Below are 8,025 nucleotides of genomic sequence, written 5' to 3' on the forward strand. Positions count from 1 at the left end.
CATTTTCCTTCTTGGGGTGCAGGACAAGGTGTCTGTCAAATGTTTCACATGACCTGAGGTTTTAGATTGATGAAAAGAGTGGGGGCGGCATGTGTATTCAGAGTCCCAGCTTTATATATAGGGGAGAATTTGACATTTGAATCTATCATAGGGGGAAAAACACAATCTGAGATATGAAAGGCCTTGGTATGGAAGTCAACTCATCTTCTAGACATTGTTCCAAGTGTGGTGGGACCATGTTTTTCTATAAGGAGATACAGAGATGTGCTGAAGGCAAAGTTGAGTTTATAGAGAGGTCCTACTCGAAGGATAAACCTCCTCCAGATCATGGCTTTGGTATCTAGATCATATCATCTTCTAGATGTTGGAATGTTCCAAGTGTGGTGGGACCATGTTTTTCTATAAGGGGATCCAGAGATGTGCTAAAAGCAAGGTTGAGTATATAGAGAGGTCCCAATCGAAGGATAAACCTCTTCCACATCATGGCTTCGGTATCTAGATCATATCATCTAAATGTTGGAATGTTCCAAGTGTGGTGGGACCATAATTATAAGGGGATCCAGAGATGTGCTAAAAGCAAGGTTGAGTATATAGAGAGGTCCCAATCGAAGGATAAACCTCCTCCAGATCATGGCTTTGGTATCTAGATCATATCATCTTCTAGATGTTGGAATGTTCCAAGTGTGGTGGGACCATGTTTTTCTATAAGGGGATCCAGAGATGTGCTAAAAGCAAGGTTGAGTATATAGAGAGGTCCCAATCGAAGGATAAACCTCTTCCACATCATGGCTTCGGTATCTAGATCATATCATCTAAATGTTGGAATGTTCCAAGTGTGGTGGGACCATAATTATAAGGGGATCCAGAGATGTGCTAAAAGCAAGGTTGAGTATATAGAGAGGTCCCAATCGAAGGATAAACCTCCTCCAGATCATGGCTTTGGTATCTAGATCATATCATCTTCTAGACATCGGAATGGTCAAAGATCTGAAGGATCTTTTCCAGCAAGGATGGCCAGAGATGTTCTGAACGCAAAGCTGGGTAGATCAATGACCATTCTAAGGAAAATCCTCTTGAGATGTTGAATGGTGCCTTCTATAGATAAAGATCATGGCTTTGGTACGGAAATCAACTCATCTAGAAGATGAGTTTAGTTCAAAGAGCTGAGGAACCTTTTCCGGGAAGGATTTCCAGAGATGTTCTGACAGCAAAGCTGGGTAGATAGAGAGGTCCCACTTGAAGGATAAACCTCTAGTGATGTTGAAAGGTGTCATCTGTAGATAAAGATCATAGCTTCTAGACATCAGAATGTTCAAGTTGAAAGATCTTTTCCAGCAAGGGTTGCTAGAGATGTTCTGAAAGCAAGGCCGGGTAGGTCAAGTGATCATTCTAAGGGAAACTCTCTTGAGTTGTTGAATGGTGTCACCAATAGATAAAGATTATGGCTTTGGTACTCATCTTTTAGACCTTAGAAAGCTCAAAGAGCTGAGGGGCCGTTTTTTTCTACTAGGGCATCCAGAGATGTCCTAAAAGCAAAGCTGGGTAGATAGGTCACGCTTGAAGGATAAACCTCGAAGGATGTTGAATAGTGTCATCTATAGTTAAAGAGAATGGCTTTCATAGCTACATCAAATCATCTTCTACACATCAGAATGTTCAGAGAGCTGAGGGACCTTTTCTAGGAAGGATCGCCAGAGATGATCTGAAATCAAAGCTGGGTAGATAGAGAGGTCCCACTCAAATCAAAACCCCTTGTGATGTTGAACAGTGTCAATCATGACTTTGGTATGGACAGTGCCCTCTATAGATGATGAGTATGGCTTTGGTATGGAAATCAACTCATCTCCGAGACATCAGAATGTACAGAGCTGAGGGACCTTTTCCAGGAAGGATTTCCAGAGATGTTCTGAAAGCAACACTGGGTAGATAGAGAGGTCACACTCGAAGGATAACCCTCTTGTGATGTTGAACATTATCATATATAGCTTAAGATCATCACTTTGGTATGGACAGTGTCCTCTATAGATGATGAGTATGGCTTTGGTATGGAAATCAACTCCTCTCCCATATATCACAATGTTCAGAGAGCTGAGGGACCTTTTCTAGGAAGGATCTCCAGAGATGTTCTAAAAGCAAAGTTTGGTATTTAGAGAGGTCAGACTCTGGGTAGATAGAGAGGTCACACTCGAAGGATAAGCCTCTTGTTGAATGGTGTCATCTATAGATAAAGATCATAACTTCTAGACATGTTTGAAGAGCTGAGGGACCTTTTCCAGGAGGGATTTCAAGAGATGTTCTGAAAGCAAAGCTGGGTAGATAGAAAGGTCGCACTCGAAGGATAAACCTCTTGTGATGTTGAACAGTGTCATATATAGCTAAGACCATGACTTTGGTATGGACAGTGTCCTTTATATATGATGAGTATGGCTTTGGTATGGAAATCAACTCCTCTCCCATACATCACAATGCTCAGAGAGCTGAGGGACCTTTTCTAGGAAGGATCTCCAGAGATGTTCTAAAAGCAAAGTTTGGTATTTAGAGAGGTCAGACTCTGGGTAGATAGAGAGGTCACACTCGAAGGATAAGCCTCTTGTTGAATGGTGTCATCTATAGATAAAGATCATAACTTCTAGACATGTTTGAAGAGCTGAGGGACCTATTCCAGGAAGGATTTCCATAGATGTTCTGAAGGCAACGCTGAGCAGATAGAGAGGTCCAACTCAAAGAACAAACCTCTTGTGATGTTGAACAGTTTCGATCATGACTTTGGTACGGGCAGTGTCCTCTATAGATAATGAGTATGACTTTGGTATGGAAATCAACTCATCTCCGAGACATCATAATGTTCAGAGAGCTGAGGTACCTTTTCTAGGAAGGATCTCCAGAGATGTTCTAAAAGCAAAGTTTGGTATTTAGAGAGGTCAGACTCTGGGTAGATAGAGAGGTCACACTCGAAGGATAAGCCTCTTGTTGAATGGTGTCATCTATAGATAAAGATCATAACTTCTAGACATGTTTGAAGAGCTGAGGGACCTATTCCAGGAAGGATTTCCATAGATATTCTGAAGACAAAGCTGAGCAGATAGAGAGGTCCCACTCAAAGAACAAACCTCTTGAGATGTTGAACAGTGTCAATCATGACTTTGGTACGGACAGTGTCCTCTTTAGATGATGAGTATGGCTTCGGTATGGAAATCAACGCATCTCCGAGACATCACAATGTTCAGAGAGCTGAGGGACCTTTTCTAGGAAGGATTTCCAGAAATGTTCTGAAGGCAACGCTGGGTAGATAGAGAGGTCCCACTCAAAGAACAAACCTCTTGAGATGTTGAACAGTGTCTATCATGACTTTGGTATGGACCAGTGTCCTCTTTAGATGAGGAGTATGGCTTCGGTATGGAAATCAACTCATCTCCGAGACATCAGAATGATAAAATAGTGTGGGGGCCGCTTTTTTCTACAGAGATGGATAGGTAGAGAGGTCTCAAAGGATCAACCTCTTATAATTGTGAATTCATCTTGTAGATAAAGATTGATGGAGAGGTGGTTCCTGCACTGAACTTTCAGGTCTATGGCAACTGGTGGCCCACTAGGACAGCAGGCAGGTGGCTGAGTCTTGAACACCCTGACCAAAGGAAGCAACCGAAATGGGAGGAATAAAGCAATGTTTCAAGTGATGTTTTGTAATGAGTTATGAGTAGTTATGTTGCAACATTGTTTCTTTATAAGCAGATGTATGCTGGTGAGGTTTTTTTTATATTGTAATGGGGGAGGCTTCATGGTGTGGCTCCTGGAGGGCGGGCTTTTATTTGTCTTCTATGTGTAAAGAAACAGAGCAACCAATCAGAAATTGTCTTTCATTGATACACTTTATGGCCAAACGTAATTGGTCACCTGACCATCACACCTACTATGTGGCCAAGCGTATAGGCACACCCTCCAATCGTGAGTGTTCCCACTGTTATTACTACAGTATACAAAGACATTATAAACAAAGACACCAGTTGGGTTTGGAGGAACTCGAGTGGCCTGACCAACAAAGACACTAGTTGGGTTTGGAGGAACTCGAGTGGCCTGGCCTCAAGACACTAGTTGGGTGTGGAGGAACTCGAGTGGCCTGACCTCAACAAATACACCAGTTGGGTTTGGAGGAACTTGAGTGGCCTGGCCTCAAGACACTAGTTGGGTGTGGAGGAACTCGAGTGGCCTGACCTCAACAAAGACACCAGTTGGGTTCGGAGGAACTCGAGTGGCCTGGCCTCAACAAAGACACCAGTTGGGTTCGGAGGAACTTGGAAGAGTGGCCTGACCTCAACACCTCCTCAGATGAGTGAAGGATGTTGTAGCGGCAAGGGGAAGGGAAGTGGGGGTACACTTTCACATAGATGCCCGTGGAATGGGATGTTCAGCCGGCACCTATAGATGTGATGGTCAGGAGTTCTTTTGGCCATACTCTGCGTGTCTTTCAGTTTGTGGTCACCTGACTCTCTGTAAAACTTTGGTTTCATGACTCGTTGGATGTCTGCGCTATTTGAATGTTGTGAGTTCAACCAATAAATAGAAGTTGTTTTTTTGTTTTGTTTTCCGTTCTACAAATTCTTTTGTATTTGGGAATGAGATGCTTCTAGTTCGAGCGTGGCTTGCTACATTCGGGTACAGGAATGGGCTATGCAAGTCCTTGGAAGGAGGAGGAGATCATGTCCTTGGTAAGAGGAGGAGATCATGTCCATGGTAAGAGGAGGAGATCAAGTCCTTGGTAAGAGGAGGAGATCAAGTCCTTGGTATGGGGGAGGAGATCAAGTCCTTTGTAAGAGGAGAAGATCAAGTCCTTTGTAAGAGGAGGAGATCAAGTCCTTGGTATGGGGAGGAGATCAACTCCTTTGTAAGAGGAGGAGATCAAGTCCTTGGTAGGGGAGGAGATCAAGTCCTTTGTAAGAGGAGGAGATCAAGTCCTTGGTAGGGGGAGGAGATCAAGTCCTTGGTAGGGAGAGGAGATCAAGTCCTTGGTAGGGAGAGGAGATTGAGTCCTTGGCAGGATGAGGAGATCAAGTCCTTTGTAAGAGGAGGAGATCAAGTCCTTGACAAGAGGAGGAGATCAAGTCCTTGACAAGAGGAGGAGATCAAGTCCTTGACAAGAGGAGGAGATCAAGTCCTTGACAAGAGGAGGAGATCAAGTCCTTGACAAGAGGAGGAGATCAAGTCCTTGACAAGAGGAGGAGATCAAGTCCTTGACAAGAGGAGGAGATCAAGTCCTTGACAAGAGGAGGAGATCAAGTCCTTGACAAGAGGAGGAGATCAAGTCCTTGACAAGAGGAGGAGATCAAGTCCTTGACAAGAGGAGGAGATCAAGTCCTTGACAAGAGGAGGAGATCAAGTCCTTGACAAGAGGAGGAGATCAAGTCCTTGACAAGAGGAGGAGATCAAGTCCTTGACAAGAGGAGGAGATCAAGTCCTTGACAAGAGGAGGAGATCAAGTCCTTGACAAGAGGAGGAGATCAAGTCCTTGACAAGAGGAGGAGATCAAGTCCTTGACAAGAGGAGGAGATCAAGTCCTTGACAAGAGGAGGAGATCAAGTCCTTGACAAGAGGAGGAGATCAAGTCCTTGACAAGAGGAGGAGATCAAGTCCTTGACAAGAGGAGGAGATCAAGTCCTTGACAAGAGGAGGAGATCAAGTCCTTGACAAGAGGAGGAGATCAAGTCCTTGACAAGAGGAGGAGATCAAGTCCTTGACAAGAGGAGGAGATCAAGTCCTTTGTAAGAGGAGGAGATCAAGTCCTTGGTATGGGGAGGAGATCAACTCCTTTGTAAGAGGAGGAGATCAAGTCCTTGGTAGGGGAGGAGATCAAGTCCTTTGTAAGAGGAGGAGATCAAGTCCTTGGTAGGGGGAGGAGATCAAGTCCTTGGTAGGGAGAGGAGATCAAGTCCTTGGTAGGGAGAGGAGATTGAGTCCTTGGCAGGATGAGGAGATCAAGTCCTTTGTAAGAGGAGGAGATCAAGTCCTTGACAAGAGGAGGAGATCAAGTCCTTGACAAGAGGAGGAGATCAAGTCCTTGACAAGAGGAGGAGATCAAGTCCTTGACAAGAGGAGGAGATCAAGTCCTTGACAAGAGGAGGAGATCAAGTCCTTGACAAGAGGAGGAGATCAAGTCCTTGACAAGAGGAGGAGATCAAGTCCTTGACAAGAGGAGGAGATCAAGTCCTTGACAAGAGGAGGAGATCAAGTCCTTGACAAGAGGAGGAGATCAAGTCCTTGACAAGAGGAGGAGATCAAGTCCTTGACAAGAGGAGGAGATCAAGTCCTTGACAAGAGGAGGAGATCAAGTCCTTGACAAGAGGAGGAGATCAAGTCCTTGACAAGAGGAGGAGATCAAGTCCTTGACAAGAGGAGGAGATCAAGTCCTTGACAAGAGGAGGAGATCAAGTCCTTGACAAGAGGAGGAGATCAAGTCCTTGACAAGAGGAGGAGATCAAGTCCTTGACAAGAGGAGGAGATCAAGTCCTTGACAAGAGGAGGAGATCAAGTCCTTGACAAGAGGAGGAGATCAAGTCCTTGACAAGAGGAGGAGATCAAGTCCTTGACAAGAGGAGGAGATCAAGTCCTTGACAAGAGGAGGAGATCAAGTCCTTGACAAGAGGAGGAGATCAAGTCCTTTGTAAGAGGAGGAGATCAAGTCCTTGGTATGGGGAGGAGATCAACTCCTTTGTAAGAGGAGGAGATCAAGTCCTTGGTAGGGGAGGAGATCAAGTCCTTTGTAAGAGGAGGAGATCAAGTCCTTGGTAGGGGGAGGAGATCAAGTCCTTGGTAGGGAGAGGAGATCAAGTCCTTGGTAGGGAGAGGAGATTGAGTCCTTGGCAGGATGAGGAGATCAAGTCCTTTGTAAGAGGAGGAGATCAAGTCCTTGACAAGAGGAGGAGATCAAGTCCTTGACAAGAGGAGGAGATCAAGTCCTTGACAAGAGGAGGAGATCAAGTCCTTGACAAGAGGAGGAGATGAAGTCATTGGTAGAAGGAGACAACGTCTTTAGTAGGAGGAGGTGATCAAATCCTTGGCAGGGGGAGGAGATTAAGTCTTTGCTAGGAGGATATAATCAAATCAAGGGTAGGATGAGGAGATCAAGACCTTGGCAGGACGGGGAGATTCAAGTCTTTGGCAGGACGAGGAGATCGGGTCCTTGGCAGGACGAGGAGATCGGGTCCCTGGTAGGACGAGGAGATCGAGCCTTTGGCAGGACGAGGAGATCGAGTCCTTGGCAGGTGGAGGAGATCGAGTTCTTGGCAGGATGAGGAGCTCGGGTCACTGGTAGGACGAGGAGATCGGGTCCCTGGTAGGGCGAGGAGATCGAGCCTTTGGCAGGACGAGGAGATCGAGTCCTAGGCAGGATGATGAGATCGAGTCCTTGGCAGGATGAAATCAGGTCCTTGGCAGGACGAGGAGATCGGGTCCTTGGCAGGACGAGGAGATCGAGTCCTTGGTAGGACGAGATCGGGTCCTTGGCCTGGCTAGTTTAATGGAATGCATGCTACGGGGCTTGGATTGTCCTTTCATGCTGGTCACCTGGTGCTCTACAGGTAGGCCGAGGCTATGCTATCTATGTGTACACTCTTGGCTGCCTATGAGTTATTTCTTTAGCACTGGCCTGGAGAGGTCATGTTGCTTACACAATTGAGTGTGATGGTCCCAGGTGGACCTTGTTGGTCATACAACAATATTTATGGTGGACACCGAGTCTAACACTCAACCTCAAACAGCTGGAGGCTTGAGTAAGTCTTCTCCAAAAACCCAACTCAGCAATGGCTTCCTCCGATGAAGAGGAATGGCATGTGTTGGCAAAGAACTACGATCAGAATCCATGAACATTGGATCTTGTGAGGTCTTCTTCTGCTGGAAGGACCCCAATTCCAATCTGTTTGAGCTCAGGTTCATCTCCACAGAGACTTTCCCCATTGGGAGTTCACAACGCCGTACAATAATATGAGCTCCAGCAGGGACTACAGGGGTTGTGCAGGCATTAGAAGGAGGGGG

This window comes from Nanorana parkeri, unplaced genomic scaffold (assembly GCF_000935625.1).
Source record: "Nanorana parkeri isolate BGI_ZX_2015 unplaced genomic scaffold, ASM93562v1 scaffold1855, whole genome shotgun sequence".
NCBI classification, from domain to species: domain Eukaryota; kingdom Metazoa; phylum Chordata; class Amphibia; order Anura; family Dicroglossidae; genus Nanorana; species Nanorana parkeri.